A 23,241-nucleotide genomic window follows, 5' to 3' on the forward strand; every position below is an offset into this window, starting at 1 on the left:
CTGGGTTCAAGCCATTCTCCTGCCTCAGCCTCCCATGTAGCTGGGGTTACAGGCAGGCACCACCACACCCAGCTAAACCACAGTCTAGTTTTAGAACATTTTTATTACCCCAGTAAGATAACCTCATACCCTTTTAATGTTCCTCATCATTCCTGGCAGTACCTCTGTCGTGGAAAATAAGATTGTAAGACATGTTCCACTTTCTTCAGAGAGTTGAGTATTAGAGAAGATGGTTCTTGACTTCTGGCACTGAGAGAGTATGAGTCCTAATCCCAGCTCAACTTAGTAGTAGTGAGTTTATTCAATCACTCGGGACTTCAGTTGTTCACCTGAAAAATGTGATTAGTAATAGCTACCCTGTGGGGATGTTCAGATGATTAGAGATAAGATATGTGACGAGCCTGCCACATAGTAGATGTTCAGTAAAATCATGAAATTATTTCATTACAAATACGCAGATGCTTGTAAACAATAGGAACTGATTGGATGCAGAGACTGAATGTTGAGGTCTATTATTTTACTATTTTGTAATTTAATCAGCAGAATAGGGTAGGAAGGAGGAGAAAATACAATGTATTTGTAATAGATATTGGCTGCTTTATAAAATAAAATGCATTAAAAAATTCCTTTTGATTTACACTGCTCAATTTTCCCCTCTTAAAGCTACACAGAGATTTTCTTTCTAAAGAGCTTTTCCAAATGGCTTGACTCCCCTGACCTCCCCCCACCCCACCTCAACGCTGTCTTCTACAGTTTTTTTCATGATTTCTTCTGAAAAGGTTTTGAGAAAATATGACCCTGACTTCAGCTTTTCAGAGCCCAGTAGTGATTTTCTCTTCTGGTCTGAAATTTAAGACCCATAAAATGCAGTTGCCATTTCCTGTGATGTTCCACTTCTGTGTTCCGATTTCACATTTATCACCATATGAGTCAAGATCACAATAAGTTGCTCCATTGCCCTGTTATTGATGAAGCACCATCCATTCAGCTGCTGGCCTGGTGCCGGTTGCTAAGTACCTGAAAAACGAAACGTGGCCACTAGGGAGTGCCACTGTCCCAGTACCGACCCGGGTACCCATTTGTGAAGGGAGAGAGCACCAGGAAGGGCTGCCCCAGCAGCCCCCATCTTCCTCCCAAGGAAGGAAGCAGGTGAGGAGCACCATAGGTCCAAGCTTTTCCTTCTTAGCCAGTCCCCACTCTGGGACAGCTTCCCAAGTGGGCAGGGAATGAATGGGAGCTCTCTGCTACTTTGAATTTTGGGATCCCTCCATGGCTTCTTCTGGGGTAGGGTTTTTTAAATGGCTTTACCAGAATCACTAAATGATGCTTGCTAAAGATACAGATTCTTGAATTTCCTTCTCTGGACAAAGTGAACAAGAATCTCTGAGGATGAGGTTCAGAAGTCTCTATTCCCAACACTTGTTCCAGATGACCTCAGTGTACATTAAAGTTAGGACCTTGAAAAGGCAGGCCATTTCTGAAAATGTTCCTTTTATCATCTGTTCCCTTCTAAACCAAATCCAAAATCAACCAGAGGTCTTCAGAGCCACTGGAATATGCCCTCCCTACAGTCTCTGAGTGTGAGTGTGAACCTCTTTCTGGGGAGAGTAGTGGCTCCATCTTTGCCAGCCAGCATTCTGGGACCCTCAAGGAACACTTTAAATTTCAGAAGTGGAACTTCAGAAAAGCAGTGTTGAAAGAATCATTTTTATTAATTAGAAGATGTAAATAATCTCTTAAAAAAATTTTTTTTGAGATGGAGTCTTGCTCTGTTGCCCAGGCTGGAGTGCGATGGCACGATCTCGGCTCACTGCAAACTCCACCTCCCGGGATCAAGTGATTCTCCTGTTTCAGCCTCCCAAGTAGCTGGGATTACAGGTGCCTGCCACCACACCTGGCTAATTTTTGTATCTCTAGACGGGGTTTCACCATGCTGGCCAGGCTGGTCTCAAACTCCTGACCTCAGGCGATCCACCTGCCTCCACCTCCCAAAGTGCTGGGATTACAGGTGTGAGCCCCCATGCCCGGCTGAGAAGATGTAAATAATCTCTTTTGAAGAAATGGACTTTGTGTTGGTTTCCTAGTGCTGCTGTAACAAATGCTGGCAAACTGGGTGGCCTAGAACAGACATTCATTGTCTTGCAGTTATGGAGGCCAGAAGTCAGAAATCAAGGTGACAGTGGGACCATGCTCTCCTGAAGTCACTGGGAAAGAGTCTGTTTCACACTTTCCTCTTAGCTTCTGGGGTTGCCCACAGTCTTGGCCTTTCTTGGTTTATGACCACATTTCTCTAATCTCTGCCTCTGTTGACACATGGCATTCTTCTCCTGGGTGTCATTTTCATCTTCTCTTTTTGTAACACAGCCATCATGACCCTAATAACTCATCTTAGCATCTGCAAATACCTTATTTCCAAATAAGGTGGGTGGTGCATCTTCTCGGGGGACAGCATTGAAGCTGTAACAGCTCTATTGTTTCCTACAGGTGATCTATCATCCTCTAAGTCTCCAAACCCATGGAGTAGCAAGGAAAAACTAAATTTAGTCCAGTCCGGTAAACTCAGTCCAATCCAGTAATTTAGATAGTCTATTCATTCTCTACAGGCATGACTCAGATCCATGCCCAGTCTTTCTTATTTCCTCCCCCATTTCTTTATATCTCCACAAAATGAGAGCTAGATGTTTAGGGGGCTGGGCTTCTATGACCTCATGGTTGTAGAGGAAGGGGCTGACTCACTGGATCCTGGCTGGTCTCTACTGTAGGATGACAGCCCAGTCTGCTCTGGAAATTATTTCCACTGAAAAGAGACTGGTCCCATTTAACATTTTGTGAATATATACAAGTATCTTCCTCTGGAGTCCCTGGATCTTGGCCATTAGTTTCTGAAATTTAGAAATCTTTTTTTCATCCCAAAGACTGGCTTTCAGGTTATTATTTTATAAAAGGAACCAGGAAAATCAGCTTTGAGAGACAACATTGATCAATGACCTCTTGATTTCTGGCAGCAGTCAACCTTTTCTCCTGGAGGAAATGACTCTCATGGCGTAGTTTTCTGTTTGCATGAGAACAAGATATAAGGGCGAATACAAACCATGTGGTGTATTAGTTAGCTTCTGCTATGTAACAAACTGCCTCAGAGCTCAGTGGCTTAATCAGAGAGTGGTGAACTATGACCTGCAGCATGCTTTTGTACCACCCACAGGCTGAGAATGGTTTTACATGTTTAAATCATAAAAAAACAAAATAAGACATACAACAGAGACCATATCAAATATTTAGTAAGTCTAAAATATTTACTATTTGGTCCTTGATATCAAAAGTTTGCTTACCCTGGCTTAAAACAAAAAGCATTTCTTTTTTTTTTTTTTTGAGATGGAGTTTCGCTCATTACCCAGGCTGGAGTGCAATGGTGCGATCTCGGCTCACCACACCTCTGCCTCCTGGGTTCAGGCAATTCTCCTGCCTCAGCCTCCTGAGTAGCTGAGATTACAGGCATGTGCCACCATGCCCAGCTAATTTTTTGTATTTTTAGTAGAGACAGGGTTTCACCATGTTGACCAGGATGGTTTCGATCTCTTGACCTCATGATCCACCCGCCTCGGCCTCCCAAAGTGCAAAAAGCATTTCTTATTGCATGCAAGTCTCTGGGTTTTTAGCTCCTGGATGATCTCCTTCATGCATCTGAGGCCAGCTGTGGATCAGGCAGGGAGCTTGGATGATGTTGGCTGGCTTTTCTCACATGTTTAAAGGTTGGCTGGCTGTAGGTTGATCTAGGATGGCCTTGGCTGAGGTAAATGAGCTCTTGTCTCTGAGCTCTCTCACTAGCTCCCAGGCTAGCCTAGCCTTGTTAACAGAGTGGAGGTAGCATTCCAAAAGAGAGCAGAAATGAGCAAGATCTCTGAGGTCAGACTTGGATTTCACACATGTTCACTTTTGCCACATTGTATTTGCCAGTGATCCTCACCCAGATCTCAGGGTGGGGAAATAGACTCTATCTCTTGATAGGAGGAGCTGCAAAGTCACATGATAAAGAATGTGGGTGTGTGGAGTGGTGAAGAATTGAGGTCATTTTTAGTATCAGTCTGCTTCAGATGGGTAATTTTCTAAACATTACCCCAGTAGCAAAAAGGAAAATTTTATTTATCTGTTAATATTTCCTCTTGTTATCTTAAAACCCACCTGTATAGAAGCAATTTTGATGTGATTTAGAGCACATTAGGAACTTTTGTGCCTTCTTAATAGAACTTTTAGGTTCTAAAACCTTAGGGTTAACATTTTAAAAATTTTACACTAAGGTTGTTTCCTTTTTTTCCTTCAGTAACATTTTCTCTTCTCATTTCCAGATTTCCCCACTGGAAGACATGTTAGCTTTATTTTGTCAGATTTAAAATTAACAATAGTTATCATATTTTCCTGTCCCTTCACTTTATAATTTCTGAAATCTGAGGTGGTTTAGGGAGCCCTTGAGAGGTGATCCCCAATACCCACCTATCTCATCTCCTGTGAAGTTGTTGACACTTCTCAGGAAATTTGTTTTTTTTTTTTTTTTAACTTCCACATTGCTGCCCATGAGAACAATCTCAAATTTCGTCCCAGCCAACTTCAAGATGAGTTTGCCACCAAACTTCCCTTAACCCAGTCTCCAAATCCTGTGACTTATTTTCCCTTTGTTGGGAGCCCCATGACTTTTGCTTGATGCTGTTTTAAGAGAGGGAAATGAAAGCAAACCCCAAAGATCCAAGTCATTGACTCTTGGAGCCCAAAGGAATGTCCAGCATTTCTCTGATACACTGCACTCTATTGTCTTTAAGAAGTGACCGGCCAACCTCTTCCTGGCTGTCTCCCATGTGAAGGAGCTCACTACATATGAAAGAAGACAGTTTTAACCAGTGTAGACTCTGTGTATAGCTCCAAGATACCTTAAGAAATATCTAGGCCATGGTAGCCACAGATTTTTACAGCATGACTTAGGTGCTAGCATCTAGTTGTCAAAATAAGAAAACCAAGCAAACACAGGGCCTGCTGAGGGAATGGTGCCTGGCTCCTACTCTGTTGGAAAAACGCTGTGCCCGTGGGCAGTCTTTTTAAATTCCAGTTGTAAAAATCAAGCCCTTTTCAAAGCTCCAAAATGAGGCCTGGAAAATAAATTCCTTGGTGGTTTTCCTAAAGGGCTGGTGGCTAGTGGAAGGCAAGTGGGTATGCTGAGGATAGGCACCTGTGTTTGTTTAGTCTCCTGTATCCTGTTGCAGGAGGGAGAGGCTGGGGCTGGGGGAAGGAGAAAGCTTGGTTCACTGAGAAGCCTGTGCACATGGAGTGGGCTACCCCAAATTGTGTGGGGCCTGGTGGATGTGAAAACAGTTTTTCAAGGTGGTTATATGTGACAAATTGCAAATTACCAATCCAACTTGCCAATGTACAATCTCCCTTTCTTCTTAATGAACAGAATCCCATTTTGTTGGAGGAAGATCTGGGCCTAGCTAAGCATGATCGCTGTTTCAGACTTCTTCGCAGCTGTTGGTGGCCTTGTAATACAACTCAGACTGATGAGATGGGAGAGGACATCTGCTGGGAATTTGGGGGAAACCTTTTGTTTTCCTGTTACAGGTTCTGCCCCCTTTTCCTTTCCTCTGACTTCTTCTTTCTGCCTGTCATGTGGATGTGAGACTAGGGGATGTAGCCTCTCTATGGCAACTGCAAGGCAACAAGCATGGATGGAAGTCCACACCATTGGGATTTACCTGCTCGGAAGCTACACCAGCTCGGGACTGCATTCCCGAGTGTATAAGAAAATAAGCCCCCAGTGTATAAGAAACATTGGTTAGGTTTTTTTGTTACTTTTGGCCCAGTTCTTACTGATTGTCCTAGTCCGTTTGTGCTGCTAGAACAGACTACCTGAGACTGGGTAATTTATATTAAATATAAATCTGTTTTCTCACAGTTTTAGAGGCTGGGAAGTTCAACATCAAGGTGCTGGCATCTGGCAAGGGTTTTCTGGCTGCCTTGTCTTATCGCAGAGGAGAGCAAAGAGAGAGCCACTCTAAAAAGCCTTTTAATTAAGGCATTAAACCCACCCTGAGGGTGGAACCCTCATGGCCTAATCACTTCTTAAAGAGCCCACTTCCCAGTACTTTTATACTGGCAGTTAAATTTCAACATGAGTTTTGGAGGAGACAAACATTCAAACCATAACACATAGTGTATGTAGAGCATCCATTATGCAACATGGCTGATGCTGCTTTTTTTTTTTTTTTTTGAGTTAGAGTCTCACTGTGTTGCCCAGGCTGGAGTGTAGTGGTGCAGTCATCAATAACTGCAGCCTCAGTCTCCAAGGCTGATCCTCCCCACTAAGCCTCCTATGTAGCTGGGACTACAGGCAAGTGCCATAATATCCAGCTATTTTTTTTGTTGTTGTAGAGACAGTGCCTCTGTGTGTTGCCCAGGCTGATCTCAAATTCCTGGGCCCAAGTGATTCTCCCACCTTGGCCTCCCAAAGTGCTGGGATTACAGACATGAGCCACTACATCTGACCCAACCTGGCTTCTTTAATGCTCTTGGCTCTTTGCTTGATACCCAAGCCTAAAGTGTTGACATCAGGTCTGAGTGACTTGAGAGGTAGACTTTTTTTTTTTTTTTTCCTGTGCAAGTGGTAGTTAAAACAAATGAGGGATGTTGTGTCTGTGAAATCTCAGACCTGGGAAACTTCATCTGGACTGAGTGAGCTATGAGTTGGCATGTGGGTCTGGGGCCTGCTGATCAGCATGGTGTGAAAGATTGGTGGGAAATTGGGGTGCTCTGTGCTACTCTGTGTCAGGTGACCCCCACCCCTTGTCTCTCATCCACACCAGCAGTTCATGTCCCATGTGGGTGAGAAGGTAGAAGCAGCTGCATCCTTGGGTAGCTGCTGGGTTTCTCATGAGCTGGGAATGCTGCACCTGCTGTATCTCCGGTTCTGTGGCCTTCCATAAGGCTAAGGCAACATGGGAGTAGATGAAAACTTATTTGTGTCTTGTGAGCCTGCTTGCCTACCCAGACCCATAGCAACTTCTGTGCCAGACCCAAAAGATTTTATCCACACTACTTAGCGACATTTTATTCTCCCATCTACAATAATTATTTCCTAACCCTTGTGTATGATATCTTTGTATTGCCTCAAATACGTATATATTTTATATACACATATGTTATGGATTCAGCTATAAATAATTTCAATAAATACAACTAAATTTTTTATCAATGGCAATGGTTGCCTCTTAGAACCTCAAATTTCAGTCTCCAGGAGGAGTTGATGGTCACTCTCTCTGCAGTGGGCTGAGAGGTAGCTCTGAGGAATGAAAAGAGCATGGGCTTTGAAATCAGAGAAACCTGACGTGAAATCCAGATGCTACCACTAGGCTGAGAGGTCTTGGGGGATTTGTTTTCCTTCCTGAGCCTCAGTTACCTATTTTTACATTGAGAATAAGTCTCTGTGCAGAATACATGAGATAAGATAGATACAATGTCAAACCTCATCCCGATCCAGGCCCAGCTACAACCTCCCTACATTGTTAGTTTCCATCCTTCTTTCGAGTCTGTAACAACAGCAATAACAACATCTGTGTCATGCTTTTCCTTTTACAGTGCAGTGGGGTTGAATGCATGAAGTCAGAGCACTAGGTTTGAAACCTTCTTCTGGAACTCAGGAGCTGAGTGACTGAAATCAGACCACTAGGTTCAAAGCCTTCTTCTGGAACTCAGGAGCTGAGTGACTTTGGGCAATGGCTTGACCTTCTTCATGGCTCATTGGCTTCGTCTGTAAATTGCCATGGTAACGGAGATGCTTCAGAGGATTGTTGTGAAGGTTACAGAAGGTGAAGGTAGAGTGTTTTGCACAGCACCTGGCACATAATTAGGGCTCAGGTTTTGTTCCCTGGTGAGTAGCATCCATGGTTGACAGAGCTGGGGCTCAGAGCTAGGCCTGCTGACATGGAGCTGTTTCTGTGCTTGGCACTAGGACTATGAAGCATGAGTGAGATGCAGCTTCCACTAATGAGTTCAAGAAGCTCAGGGTCTGCAATGGGTGTTCAGGAATTGAGAATACTGAGGTAGAAATGCAGTTCATTAACCAGCCACCCTTCTCCCCAAGCCGCTTGGATATTACTCTCCCTAAGATCAGGGATGGTGCCCCTGAACATGAGTAGGTGGATGCCCATGGCCAGGCAGTAAAAGCCAGAGGCAAATCCCGCAGATTCGACTTTCTGTTTCCTATCTCTGTCGCATCCATTGTGTTCTTGTGAGGTTCTTTCTCTCACAGAATTATGTAACTTGTCACCACAGTCACGTCTGTGTGTTTTGTTGATGCCATTTAAATTCTGTTACTATTTAATATCAAGAACATCGAAAAAGAACATTTTGAGGGACTTGAAAAATCCAATTGGTCTCTTGGTAATTTGATTTGTAGGAAATAGGAGAAGATAGTATTCTGAATAGAGTGCTTTTAAATGAATCATCATTGCTTTCTTGTACAGGCAATGGATGGGCTGAGATTGGGAGCCCTGTTAATCTTTTATTAGGTGGGAGATGCAGTCTGTACTGGTTAGGAAAGGCTCAGCTGTGTGGCAGAAAATCCAAAATAACAGTGGCTTAGACAAGATGGATGCTGTTTGTTTTTCAGGGGAAAGAAATGTAGAGGAGACAGTTTGTAGCTGCCAGGTGGCTTTGCAGAATCCCCAGGAGCCAGACTTCTTCCATCTCCTTATTCTGCCATCCTTAAAACATAGTTTCCTCCTTATGGGCCACCCAGATGTCACTGTACACCTGCATCACAACCACAAGAAGGAGGGGGTGATAAGGAGAGCATTCTTCTTTCAAGGCATTTCCCAGGAGTCCCACATCACAAGTTTGCTTTCATACTATTGGCCGGCACTTACTCACATGGCCACATTAGCTGCAAGGAAGGCTGGGAAATTTGTTCTTTATTCCAGGTACCTCGGTACTCAGTTCAAACAGGGTTCTATTAGCAGGGAAGGAGGCGATAATGGATATTGGGGCATTATTGTGTGTTGCAGGCTTTGCAACACATTTTTTGGAGACCCAAGCACATCCCCTTCTCTGCCAGGGAAAGTTGATTAGTTTGGAGGTTACGTCAGGAGCATCCCCACTGTAGATGGGACTGCACAATAAGACACATGAGACTAGTGAAAAAACCCAGAGGATTGTGAAATACGCTTAAAGACAGAGTTGAAGAACCCTTGGAAATCATCTGTAGGTCAACTCTCATTCTACGTAAGAAGCTACTGCGGACTGACTACCTTGCTGTCAAGATAGTCAAATCCACACTTAGGGTTGATGATTCAATAGAATGATTCACAGAACTCAGAAAAAAGTTATACTCCCAGTTACAGTTTACTGGAGTGAAAGGATGCAGATTAAAATCAGCCCAAGAAAAGTGCTCACGGGGCAGAGTGCAGAAAAAAACAAGTCTGGGCTTTTAGTTGTCCTATCTTTGTGCAGTCAGTTGACAGTGTCGAATTTGCCCAGCTACAATGTGTGACAACACTCACCAACCAGGGAACTTCACCAAAACCTTGGTGTCCAGGGCTTTCTTGGAGGTCGGGGGCAGTCACATAACCATAAAGTGCCTAGTGTCTCTCTCATTTGTCCCCCAGAGGTCAAACTGATATAGTGTGGCCCAAGAGTCCATCCATAAATCACATTGTTAGCATAAACTATCTGGTGCAGCCCAAGGCCCCAGGTATACAGAGACACTCTTATTAAGCAGGATATTACAAGGGCTCAGAGATGATCTCCCAGGAGCTGGTCAAGGGCCAGTCCTGAAGACCTTCAGAATGTGTGGGGTTTGGGCAATGCAGGTCTGCTGAGGCAACCCTTTACTGCACACTTGTCCAAAGCCACAATTCTGTGGCAGAGCAGGTCCAGAATGGCCATCACCCCATCTCCCTGGAAGCCATTGAGAACAACTGGAATGAATTACCTCACCATGGCAGAGTAAGCTCATCTCCTGACCCTCATCCAGTACAGCAACGGGGGTAAAAGCATGACTTGGGACACACTCCTCCATTCAAATGGGCTCTAACACCTAGGGCTGGCTGCCCGACTTAAAAAAGGCTTCATAACCTTTCAACGTCTCGGGTCACTCCTCTGTTACTATGAAGAAGATAGTATTATCACTACTCACAGCATTGCTGTGAGGGCTAAAGAAGTTATAAACATAAGGCTGTTAGAACAGTGCATGGTATATTATATGTGCTCAGTAAGTGAAAATATCATTAATGTTATCCTTCACATGATGTTGCTGTTCCTCAAAGCCTCTTCTTATGGGGAAAGTCAGCTCCCAGCAGCAAGCTGCTGAGGAAATTCTAGGATCCTCTGCATCACTGAACACTGAAGTCTGATCTATACTTGGCATTGCCCATATGCAAAATTCCCTCAATCATTCGCTCTAAGCTGCTTTTCTGTAAGGTAAAGCTGCTCTGTGTAAATTTCTTTTCATCTGCTTTTAAAGTGGGTGCTCTCTTGTCTTTTCTCATCTGCCTTTCCTCTGGAGTGATTCTCTGTGATGCTTCAGAGTTCTGTTGTTCCTCCAGAGAAAGAATTCCCAATTAGTTCTGTTGCTTGTTTGGTCAAATTCAGCCCTAAAAGGAGTGAAGGATTCTAGGATTCCTTTCCCTTATTTGTCACTATCAAGCTGTGCAGTTTTGGAAAAGTCACTTAACTTCTCGGGGCTTCAGTCTTCATCTCTAAATTGAGAGGAAAAGAAGAGAAAGCTGCTGAGATTCTTCCCATCTCTATGCTCACATGCTGAGTGTGGATATTTAATCTGTGTCTCAGGCCATTAAGTTGTTGCAATTACACATCCATAGTGTGTGTGTGTGTGTGTTCCCATGTGTGGGCTTGGGGGAGCTGGAAGATGGGGAAGCAGCAACATAAAACCTGAGGGAAAATGCATTAACTGAATGTGTTTTTCCCCCCAGGTTTTATGTTGCTGAGCAATCCTGAATCATAAGGCTGTCAAAGAGGAGGCTGTTTGTGTTTGAGGTAAAAAACCTTTAGCTTCCGCTCTGCCACCTCTCACCATGCTATAAATGCCAAAGCACTTGGAAGGGCTGAAGGAGAGAAGATCTAACATTTTGGAAGCTTTGGAGTTGCCTTGGGACAAAGATCTTAAAGTTGATCTCTACCCATCTACTCTTCTGAGAATGCAAGATTGAGCAAGGGCCAGGACTCTGGACTTCTAAAGAATGTGCTGGGTGGTGTTTATGAAGAGGCAGACTCCTGAAAGGGGGAGACGTTACCCCGGTTGGTCCCTTTCCTTCTCCTTCCCTTCTCTAGAGGCTGTTCTCTTTGGAACTTTGCCCGCTACCTTCACCCTGATGGCTTCCTGCTGTCTCTAGTCCTAACGTTCTAGAGGCAGTGTCACCCAGCACTACTGAGCGGGCAAGAAGAGCCAGCAAAAGAATTTGCTGTCTTAGTCATCCTGCTCAGCCTGTCAAGCAGGTATCTTCTCTCAATCTTCTTTTTAAAGCTATTTAAAAAAGGAAACAGACGCTCCCTGTGAAGCCTGAATAGCAGCATTTCTATCATCTGTCGTCATGACATGGGCTGACAGGAGAGCAGCCCCGGCAATGGGGCTGACAGTTTGATGGGCTTAATTTCAGTGCAAGGAGACTCTGCAAAGCGGCAGCTGCCAGGAGTACACCACTGGTGGCTGAGGAGGGAGAAGGGAAACAGGCAGGTAGAAGGGACCTAACGATGCAGCTGATCATGACAACAGCCCAACGTGGCTGTCATGGTGAGTGCTTTGCCTGGCATTATTGTCGCTGAGCTCAGGTTCTCAATGGACTTACTCAGCATCCGCCCAGCTCATTCTTCGTCCTCTGGAGGAGGCCAGTCTTTGGTCTCTGTCTGAAAAACAGAGGCAGAGATCAAATAAATTGCAGTGAGATGAGAAAGTTGATTAGGTGGGTAAAGGATCCTACAATCGCTGTTCTTGGTCCTGGGTGCAAATCACTCTGTGAATCAGAGTGAGATGGACATTCTTTTGCATCATTTTCCCCTCCACTCTTAATCCTGTTAGAGGTTCTCATGTGAGGTTCCAATGCACACAACAGAGAATTATTGCCGAGAGAAATAAAATACAAAAACAAGGCACGAGTCCTTCCTCCAGGTTCTGTGTTTCTGTGCCCCTGCACCTCTCCCCAGAGTGGTATGTTAGATCTAACTTGCAAGAGATGGGATCAACCAACACCCCACTGCTCTTCTCTGCTTCCACAGGCAGGCTTCCTATTTTGTTCCCTTTGGAGCCTTGTGGATTGGGAGGCCTATGAACAGGCATCGTTTTTCATTCCACCAACATTAGGTGGTGCTGCATGCTAGACATGTGCTGTGTGTGTGTGTGTATTCCCATGTGTGGGCTTGAGGTAGCTGGAAGATGGAGAAGTGGCAGGGATTCAGCTAATGCATTTTCCCAGGTTTTATGTTGCTGAGCAATCCTGAATCATAAGCCCTTCAGGACTGGAACATGTGATAAGGAAGACTAATATGCGAAGAGGTGATCTTTGGAAAGGCAGATTAAAGACCACCTTTTGATGCCATTTTGCACATCCACGATTGGTCTTAAAAAGACCAACCATATTAAGTGGTCTTGAGGATGTAAAGCAACCAGATCTCTTATATACTGCTGGTGGAAGGGAAAATTGATATAAGTACTTAGAAAATAATTTTGCATTACTTAATAAAGAGGAATACACATATATGCCATGGCAGGGCAATTCTGTCATTAGATTTACACCTAGGAGTCCTTCTTTCACAAGGACTCACAAAAACAATGTTTAAACAGTAAAACACTGGAAATAATATAAATGTTCATTAGGAATAGAATGAACGTTTTAGAATACTATACAGCAGCAAGAATGAATGCACTATGATTACTACTACCCACGTTGGCATGCATGAATATCACTAACAAACTGTAGAACAAGAGAAGCAAGCCACAGAAGAATATGTTGAACATGACTTTGTTTATATAAAGATCAGAACTGACAAAGTTAAGCTACTTATATTGTAAACTTTCTGTGAGTGCATGTGTGTGTGTGCATGTAAGATGGAGTCTCGCTCTGTCGCCTAGGCTGGAGTCCCCAAGTAGATGGGATTACAGACACACACCACCATTCCTGGCTAATTTTTGTATTTTTAGTAGAGGCAGGATTTTACCATGCTGGCCAGGCAGGTCTTAAATTCCTGGCCTCAAGTGATCCTCCCGTCTCAGCCTCCCAAAGTGCTGGGATTACAGGCATGAGCCACTGTGCCCATCCAGTAAACATATTTTTAAAAACAGTGAGAAAATGTCAACCACAAAACACAGGTAGTGCTTACTTCTAGGGTCAGGAGAGCTTCAGGAGGAGCACACTCAGAAAGGATCTATGGCTTAGCCTTGCACCTGCTGTTTCCAGCTTATGGAAGTTTCATGATATTCTGATTTTTTCCCCTTAATTAAAAATTATTGATATATAATTGAAATAAAGTAAGCTGCATATACTTAGAGTACAATTTGGGAAGTTTTATCATAGGCACATAAGATACTGTACAGGTCATCCACAAAAATTTCTTCCTGCCTTTTGTAATCTCTTCTCTCATCCCCTCCTTGTCACCTGCGCCCTTCCCGAAGGTGCCCAGTACATTGATCTAACTTCCGTCTCTATCTATAAGTTTGCATTTTCAGGAATTGTATCTAAATGGCAACATACAATATTTCTTTTTATCTGTTTCTTTTCATTCAGCATAATTATTGTGAGAATTATTCATGTTACAGCATGTATCAATAGTTCGTTTTATGTTTGAGTAGTATTCTAGTGTACATTATAACACAATTTGTTTACCCATTCACTTGCCGATGGACATATGGGTTGTTTCTGGTTTGTGGCTATTACAATAAAGCTGCTGTGAATATCACATACAAGGCTTTGCACTGACATATGCTTCCATTTCTCCTGGGTAAATACATAGAAATGGAATGGCTGGATCCTATGTTGACATTTTTAAGCTACTGCTTAACTTTTCCAAAATGATTGTACCATTTTTGTATTCCTACAAATGGTGTATGAGAATTCTGGTTCTTTCTACATCCTCCTCAATACTTGATATGGTCAGATGTGTTATTTTTTAGCTATTATAGTAGGTGTGTAGTGGTATTTCATTATAGTTTTGATTTGCATTTCCTAAATGACGATTGATCTTGAGCATCTTTTCTGCCTGTCTCCTTTTTTTTTTCTTTTGAGACAAGGTCTCACTCTGTTACTCTGTCACCCAGGCGAGAGTGCAATGGCGTGATCTCAGCTCACTGCAACCTCTGCCTCCCGGGTTCAAGTGGCTCTTGTGCCTCAGCCTCCTGAGGAGCTGAGATTACAGGAGTGCGCCACTCTACTGGTAATTTTTATAATTTTAGTAGAGAGGGGGTTTCATCATGTTGGCCAGGCTGGTCCTGAATCCCTGACCTCAGGTGATCCACCTGCCTCGGCCTCCCAAATTGTCTGTCTTCTTTAATTAAGCATATATTCAAATCTTCACTCAATTTTTAATATATTTGTTGTTTTATTATTACTGAGTTTTGAGAGTTCTTAAATACTCTGAATTTTTATGTACTGCGACTCGCAAATATTTTCTCTTCACAGTGTTTTATGAAGAACAGCAATTTTAAATTATGATGATGACCAATTTATCAATTTGTTTTTTATAGAGCACGTTTTTAGACCCTTATCTAAGAAAAATTAACCGGAAAATGCATTACAGGTCTATGTAAAATTTAAATATGATGGTTTTAATATATATATATTTTAGATTAGGAGCCGATTTATTCATCTGGTGTATTGAAAAAGAGTCCAAGTTTAGAGCATTAAATAAGAGGCGACCGTTCAGGAGGGAACAATGGCTTAAAAATGAAAATGGGCCGGGCTTGGTGGCTCACGCCTGTAATCCCAGCACTTTGGGAGGCCGAGGTGGGTGGATCACGAGGTTAAGAGATCGAGACCATCCTGGTCAACAAGGTGAAACCTCCTCTCTACTAAAAATACAAAAAAAATTAGCTGGGCTTGGTGATTACAGGGTGCGTGCCTGTAATCCCAGCTACTCGGGAGGCTGAGGCAAGAGAATTGCCTGAACCCAGAAGGCGGAGGTTGCGGTGAGCCGAGATCGTGCCATTGCACTCCAGCCTGGGTAACAAGAGGGAAAACTCCGTCTCAAAAAAAAAAAAAAAAAAAAAAAAAGAAAAGAAAAGAAAAGAAAAGAAAATGAAGACAGAGCCGAAGCAGCGAGCATCTTCCCGTGAGCGATGAGAAGCGAATGATTTGAAAAATGTGAAGGGGAGGTTGGTGATTCTACGGAATAGAGCTCCCCCGCACCACGGGGGCGGCGGCTGCCCGCTGCTGTGTCCAGCTTCGGGGCACAGGAGAAGCCAACCCAAAGCCGGCCGCACTGTGAGCTTCCAGTGCCCTTCTGCTGAGAATACCCAGAGCAGAGGGCGGCAGGTTCGCAGGGGAACTGCTTCCCATAACAAGCAAGCCAGGTTACCTGGGTTTCCCCCGAACTTAACTTCCTGCAGGCTTACACCCGCCCATGACTTCAGGATTAAATGCCGCGGCCCTGAGAAGACGCTAGGGGTGAAAACGCAGGGACTTCCTGCTTCACCTTCTGAGGCCCAGGGCTCTTGGGGTATCAGCAGAACACGGGCTGGAGCTGACTGGGGTCATCCCTCCTACACCCCGACCTCCTCAGCCCCAGCTTGTTGTCACAGAGGCAGAGAACCCACGGCCCGTGGAATCCAAGCAACACACGAAGCTTCGTGGCGTAACAGGCCGGTTACTCCGTGGAAGTATCCCCCACCACCCCACCCCCCGGTTAAACAGTAGTTGTCAGTCTTGGAAAATGTCTGTCTTTCCCTGAATAAGTGAAAGCCACTTAGAATAGTCCAGCCACAGAGCAACTCTGAGGTGGCAATATTTCAAAATCCATTTCCCGGAGGGGAGTGAGTTTAAAGGAGAAACTTCAACAGCCTGCTCCAGGAATAAAATCAGAAACACCGCTGTCTGTGTGGAAAACCTGGCTGCATGGGAGGACCGGACTCTTAGGGCTGAGACACAGAAGATACAACCTCAGGACCGATCGGCCAGACAGTTTTTTTTTTTTTTAGACAGAGTTTCACTCTTGTCACCCAGGCTGGAGTGCAGTGGTGCAATCTTGGCTCAGTGCAACCTCCGCCTCCCAGGTTCAAGCGATTCTTCCACCTCAGCCTCCCGAGTAGCTGGGATGTCAGGCACCCACCACCATGCCCAGCTAATTTTTGTATTTTTTAGTAGAGATGGCGTTTCACGGTGTCGGCCAGGCTGGTCTCGAACTCCTGACCTCAGCGTGAGCCACCATGCCAGACGTGTTTTCAAGGACCAACTCCGCAAGGTGAGTTTTGGCAGAGAAGGAACAGACTGTCTGCCAGCAACCGGTGCAACATACAAGGTGTTCCACACCTCCTATTATTTATTTATTTGCTGTTTGTTTGCTTCCTGATAAGTGACTGCATTCTTGTGATCATCTGTGATGGCTTTAACCGAACGTTAAAAAAAGATCTCTTTTCAAGAAGGGCATTTTGGCTAAAAGATCTCCTCCCAGTTTCTCAGAAGGGAGAGGCCCGGCTTCCATGAGGATGTAAACATGAATGCGCTGATGCGGAGGAGCTGGCAGAAGTCTCTTTGGAAAGGCTCCTTCCACACCTCCCAGGATGTTCCCGCATATCTTAGAAACCCTCGCAGGGAGGAGCTGAAAGGGAAATGGTGTGCGATGCCTTGAGTGTCTGTGAAGGAACCCCTCCTCCTGACTCTGCGGCAAGCCAGGAGTAGCGCTGCAATTCCCAAGCAGAAGTCGGGAGGGACCCGGGAACAGGTGAGGAAAGCAAACAGTTGCAAAGCCACCTCTCCCATGTTTTTTTCTTTTTGAGACAGAGTCTTGCTCTTGTCGCCTAGGCTGGAGTGTAGTGGAGCGATCCCGGCTCACCGCAACCTCCGCCTCCCGGGTTCAAGTGATTCTCTGGTCTCCAACTGCTGACCTCGGGTGATCCGCCCGCTTTGGCCTCCCAAAGTGCTGGGATTACAGGCGTGAGCCACTGCGCCCGGCCCTCTCTTTCTGGCATCTCTTTCCTTTTTCTGCCTTCCCAACTAGGCGTCAAAGACGGTGGATGGTCTCTGAGGTTCAAAACCGAGCCAACCGGTTGGGTATGTACAGCAAAGCATCCAGCGGGCTCCCGAGGGGGTGACCTGTAAGACGAGAGGGTTCGTGGCTACAGAAAGCTGCTGTCCCTGATGCCAAAGAAGCTGCCACTGACGCGGTCCCCCACCTGCTCCTGGTCCAGGCCCCACTCCCCCTCATCCTGGTCCTCAGGCTCCGCCTCCGCCCTGCCATGGGAGTTCTCATACAGAAACACCTGCTTGTCCACTGTGCGACAGCCAGCCGGTTCCTCTTGGCGCTAACCACGTTGGCGGCGGAGCCAAAGAGACGCTCAGATGGCCACGCGCGTGGCCGCCAAGCACCAGTACTTCTGCAGCACCTTGGGGAGCAGGGGGAACAGGGCCAGGCGATCGGACCACCACTTGAGAGGGTCCTCGTTGAGGCCCAGCACCTTCTGCTACTTGAAGTTGCTGAGCTCCTCCAGCACCTGCGCGTGCCACTCCTCCTGGTCCTCCACACCGCCCATCTGGCAGAAGATCTCCGCCAGCATGCTGTTGATGACCCTGGTGGGCGGCGGCGTGGATGCACGCATGAGCTTCTTCACCGGTGGCTCCTCGGGGGCTGCGGCTGGGAGGATCTTGTTCTCCGCTGGGCGGTAGCCACCCTGGCCGCGGTCCTTGATCTTGTCCAGCAGGCCCTTGGCCTCCTCCAGCACTCGGTTCTCCACCTGCTGCCGCTCGAAGGCAGAGAGGAAGGGCAGCCGCTTGTAGCGCGGGTCCAGGAAGGTGGCCATGTTGAGGAACATGTCGATCTCGGGGGCCTCCTGGTAGGTCTTGGAGAGCTCCTTGGCGATGACCTCCTTGGCCATGCTGAACTCCTTGGCGTCCGTATCCTTGACGCTGAGTGTGGTGTTCAGGAGCATGTGCAGCAGCGGCTTGACCATGCTGATGGTCGGGTACCGGGAGGCTGACAGCATCTCTGCCACCTGCTTGAAGGGCTGCAGGAGCTGCACCAGCGCGTCAGTGGTGGCCCACTCGCCTGCCTCCAGCATGAGGTGATGGCTGTTGCTGTCCTCCACCAGCATGCCCGCGATGGCGAACTGCTGCTCCTTGAGGTGCTGCAGCTTGGCCAGCGTGCTGCCCCACCAGGACACGCGGTTGCCGACCAGCATGCAGTGCGGCGTGTTCTGCTGCTTCTGCTTCTCCTACAGTATGTACATGGCCATGGCCGACTGCTGGAAGTACTCCACCAGCCTGCGGCAGCACACCGGCAGCGCGCCCGGCTTCGGGAGCCAGAAGGCTTGCTGGATGGTGGCGTGGAAGGCCTGGCCCAGGCAGGGCATGTGCACCACAAAGTCCAGCAGTGAGCAGGCCTTCATGATGTCCTTGCCGTAATCGGTAGTGGGCCGAACACCTTGGCGCCGATGGCCCAGTCGATGAAGACCTCGTAGAGCACGCAAGTGATGCTCTCCACCGTGTTCTTCTCGGGCATGTCGAAGGCCTTGAGGCAGCGCGAGCCCAAGAAGAGGCAGCCGGGGGCGCCCGCGCCCAGGAAGTGGGTGCCCAGCATCACGTAGGTGAGGTTCTGGTTCTCGCTCCTCCACATGTCTGTGGGGATGCCACACCAGGTGGCCTCGGCTAGCTCCTTGAGGACCGCCTCGCGGACGGCGCCGTTCTTCTCAGGGATGGCCTTGGTGGAGATGTACTTGCGGCTGCGGAGCTAGTAGCAGGGGTCAGCCGTCTTGAGCAGCACCTTGAAGGTGGGCTCGTCCACGATGGAGGCTGGGTACAGCCCCTCGCAGACAAGGCCCAGCACGGAGGCCGTCAGCTCCTGCAGCTTCTTGCTGTCGTGGCCGTGGGTGGCCTTGGCGGCCAGCGCGTTGGGCCCTGGTGGCTGGGACGCCTTGGGCTTGAGCTTGGAGAAGGCGATGGTGAAGGCCTTGCGCATCTGCTTGTGTTGCTCCTGACGAACTTGCAGAATTCCTCGGGGTGGTTCTTCTCCAGGTGGTAGGACAGGTTGGAGGTGTTCCCGGAGTAGGAGAGCTGGGCCATGCAGATACGGCAGTAGATCTTCTTCCACTGCAGGGTGCATCTCTCCGCGTTGGTGTAGAAGCTGAAGTACTTCCACACCTTGCTCTTGGCGCGCGGGCGCGCCACCAGCTTCAGGTCTGCCTGCGAGCTCTCCAGCCCTTTATTATTCTCCATCGCTTCTCCGCCCGCTGGAGCCTGCCGCCCGGACTGCCACGCATTCGTGGGGACCTGGCTCCGGGAAGCCCCCGCAGCAGCGTCTCAGCAGCTGCTCCAGGATCACTGTGGCGCAGGCCGCAGACAGTGGCGACATGGCTACCCCACTGGCCCTGCCGCCGCCCAATTTATTTATATTTTGTTCTGTTTGATTTTGCTCATATGCATCCAATTTTGGATTTTCTAGGACCATTTGTTGAAGAGATTAATTTTTTTTTCACTTTTGCAACTTTGCTGCAAATCAATTGTCCATAAAGGTGTGAGTTTACTTCTGGACTCTATTCTATTCCATTGATTTCTTTGTCTATCATTAAGTAAATACCACATTATGTTGTTATCTGTGGCTGTAATAAGTCTTGAAATCAGGCAGTGTTATCCCTCCAACTTGGTTGTTCTTTTTCAAGCTTGTTTTAGCTATTCTAGATCCTTTGCATTCCCATATGAATTTTAGGTTTAATTTCTTAAGGGTTGAGTACAAAATGCCAAAGTTTCTTTTACAGTAGTCTTCTAATGATACTGGTTAGGGAGTGAGGAATTCGAGCGAAGAACAGTGATGGGGACAGAAAGATTTCCAGCGCAAGTAGGTATGAGGTACAATGGCATCAGCATCTGGGACAGCCTGATGCTGTCAACTTTTGATTAATTGGAGGAAGGCCAAACCTACTTCCAACCTGGGCCAGCACAGTCAGTGGCATTCACCCATGAAATGCTGGGAAGTTCTCCATGCATCCAGTAACCCAGGCACTGAATGGCACCTTGTCCTGAATACTGTCCTGAATATTTTCTCTGCTGGGTGGTGACAAAATACTGACAGTCAGATAGAGCCAGAAATCGGATCCCAATCTCCACCTCCAGATTCTTGAGGGCCTGCTTCCTGGCCATATCTCATGTGAGAATATTATGAAAAGCAAAGTGGAAAGGAATCTGTCCCCAAAGCATGAGAGACTCCTCAGGCCCACCTTCTCTCTTCCTCTATCAGTCTCCTTAGAGAGCTGGATGAAATTTAAAGCTCCTTGTGTTCCCTCAAGTGCACAGGTGTAGTCACACATTGGCACTGAGTGTCAGAGAGCTCAAGGAGGCATATGTGGATGATAGGTGTCCTCTTTTGGCTGTCTCACATCCAAATCCCCCTCCTTTTTGTGTGGCTTCATGTCCTGTTGGAGCAATTTGCTATTGTGCATCATCTTGGTGGGTGGACAGTTCCTGGTGATAGCCACCCCTGCTGCTCGCCACCAGGAAAGCTGATGGAGGCCAGATCCTTTGTCCATCTATTTTGTTGGACATGTAGGCACATGTCCTAAGCTTGGCTGGGTGGACACTGGCTCCTGGGACATTAAACCTGAAGTGAATGAAGTCAAGATGAAAGGAATAGTGGAGGTGAGAATCACGGCAGTGGCAGAGCCTGGACCAGGCCTATCCATTCATGCATGGTGACATTATGGTGTCCCTTGTGCAGTGCTTGCTACATAGAAGATGCTTAGGGAATGCTTGGTGAATCAGTGCATGGACTATAATACTATCAACAGATCTCCTTTCTGCTAAATAAAACATTATCTAGAATCACAGACTTGCCTTCCTTTCTTATCTAATTCAAACACTTTATTTGGCTGATAAGTAAACAGAGTCCCAGGAAGTCTGAGGAACTTGACCAAAGTTGCCACCCTGAGTCTCGCCACTCCCCTGGTACAGGTCTAAATATGCAGACCTCCAGTTCATTTTCTTTCAGCTGCTCCAATCTCATGCTTCTATGAATATATTTAGATATTAGCCTGTTTAAGTAGACACACATAGATGTATTTATAGCAGAACCATTGAAAATGGTGACAGTAGAGCGCTGCCTTGCCAGTAGCCAAAATTGAGGGAAGAGTGATTCAAGGTATTAATTAATAGGTCTGCGGTTGGTTAGTAGTCTAGATGGGTTGTATGTACAGTATTTGTGGGATGCAAAACCCACATTGAAAGGGGGCTGGCTTTTCCTATATAAGGGCTCCACAGGGTTGACTGTAGGACTTGAGTATGTGTGGCTTTTGGTATACGAGGGGGTCCTGGAACCAATTTCCCACATGCACCTAAAGATGACTGTATTTAGAATTTTTTTCAGATCTCAAAACATTCTTGTTTTTTCTTCATTTTTCTGATGAGAGTTTGCTTTAAGTTGCCTTTCCCAAGTCACTTAGCTGGCATCTTGAAAGCCAGCCAATACCTCAGCTCTCTGGATGGGACTGCTGGGTTTGTAGGTCCAGGATGGACTGCATCTAGAAACTAGAACTGAAACACAAGTGTGTCAGTTTTCTAAAAATGTGGACACTGAATGCAGATTTGCTTCAGCGAATGGAAAGTGTTAGAAAAAGTCTTTTTTTTTTTTTTTTTTTTTTGAGACAGAGTCTTACTCTGTTGCCAGGCTGGAATTTAGTGGCCCAATCTTGGCTCATGGCAACCTTTGCCTCCCAGGCTCAAGTAATTCTCCTGCTTCAGCCTCCCAAGTAGCTAGGATTACAGGCTCACACTACGATGCCCAGCTAATTTTTGTATCTTTAATAGAGACGGGGTTTCACCATGTTGACTAGGCTGGTCTCAATCTCTTGACCTCACGATCCACCCACCTAGGCCTTTAGTGCTGGGATTACAGGCCACTGTACCCAGCCCAGAAAAAAGTATTTATAGATAGTTATTAAACAAACAGTCCAATGGCCAATGTCCATGTTTGCTACAGTTAAATAGAGACCCTTCAGAAAAGCCGAAGCCTATATTTACCCGAGGGCATCGTCGTCAGTGTTAAATAAACAAACCCCATTTTGTTACATCTCCATGAGGTTTGTTGCAGTTTCTCTGTGTTTTGTCATTGATTAGGATGAGAGAAGCTCAATTGTTAAAGATCAGGACCTTGGAATTGGTACCTATGAATCTTCAGTGCATAGGTCCTTCCAAGAGCAGACCTTGAGACAAGGAATTGGGTTTAAGTGGTTTGTTTGAGAGATGAAATGGGGGAGAGGGTGACAGGTAGAAAGAAGAGGTGTGATTGTGGGCAGTAACCTGGGGAGAGCAGCCGGGGTTAAACCCCGTCAGGGACCTTTGAGAGATGGTGGAGAGCATACCTTGATCCACTCCTTGGTGGGGGAGGAAGATGCAGCATTGCTCACCAACCCTTGTTTATCGTTGCTTGAGGGTTGCTCCTGAAGTGTCAACTCACTGGCATTTTTGTCTGCAGGTGACTGCTGAGGTGGGCCAAGCCAATGGCAGATGCTACGCTAAGGAAATGCTATTCCAGCTCTCTGGAGAAAATAGGATCCTTTGTATAGCACTTTACAGTTCTCCCTCTTTAAAGATCACCATGACAACCACCACAAAATAGAACACCTAAAGTTAGGAATAATGTAAAATTTCAGGAAATGTGGACTGCAGAAGATTTGCGTTTTCATTTGATAAGAACATTTTACAGGAAAAATTCAATACTAAGGTTCATTCTCTAGCTCTTCACTGTCCATATATTTGTTGTTAGTATCGCTCTCTTCCGTCTTCCTCTCTCTCTCACTATCTTGCATAATTATAGCATAATATCAAAACCAGAACATTCAGATTGATACAGTCTAGTGGCCTTATTTGGATTTTACTGATTTTACACATGCTTATTTGTGTGTATATGTATATTTAGTTCTAATAATTTTGAACCTGTGTGGACTTCTGTGACCACCACTTCAGTGAAGATACAGAACATTTTCATAAGGATCCCTTCCGCTACACTTTTATAGCCACAGACATTCTCTTCCTTCATGCCCACTCCCAGCAACCATTA

The 23,241-nt window shown here is 46.1% G+C and overlaps 1 long non-coding RNA gene and 1 pseudogene across 1 annotated transcript; both read right to left on the bottom strand.

The window, feature by feature from the left end:
- Positions 1-667: 667 nt before the first annotated feature.
- On the bottom strand, positions 668-15,732 carry LOC118154208 (uncharacterized). Its single transcript, XR_004744104.3, has 3 exons — positions 15,562-15,732; positions 11,844-11,901; positions 668-8,793 (listed from the first exon to the last, which is right to left on the bottom strand). It is a non-coding gene; the product is annotated as an uncharacterized LOC118154208 (long non-coding RNA).
- A 785-nt stretch (positions 15,733-16,517) lies between these two features.
- LOC100404826 (E3 SUMO-protein ligase ZBED1-like) lies at positions 16,518-19,479 on the bottom strand (annotated as a pseudogene).
- Positions 19,480-23,241: the final 3,762 nt, after the last annotated feature.

Source organism: Callithrix jacchus, chromosome 1 (genome assembly GCF_049354715.1).
Source record: "Callithrix jacchus isolate 240 chromosome 1, calJac240_pri, whole genome shotgun sequence".
Lineage (NCBI taxonomy): Eukaryota > Metazoa > Chordata > Mammalia > Primates > Cebidae > Callithrix > Callithrix jacchus.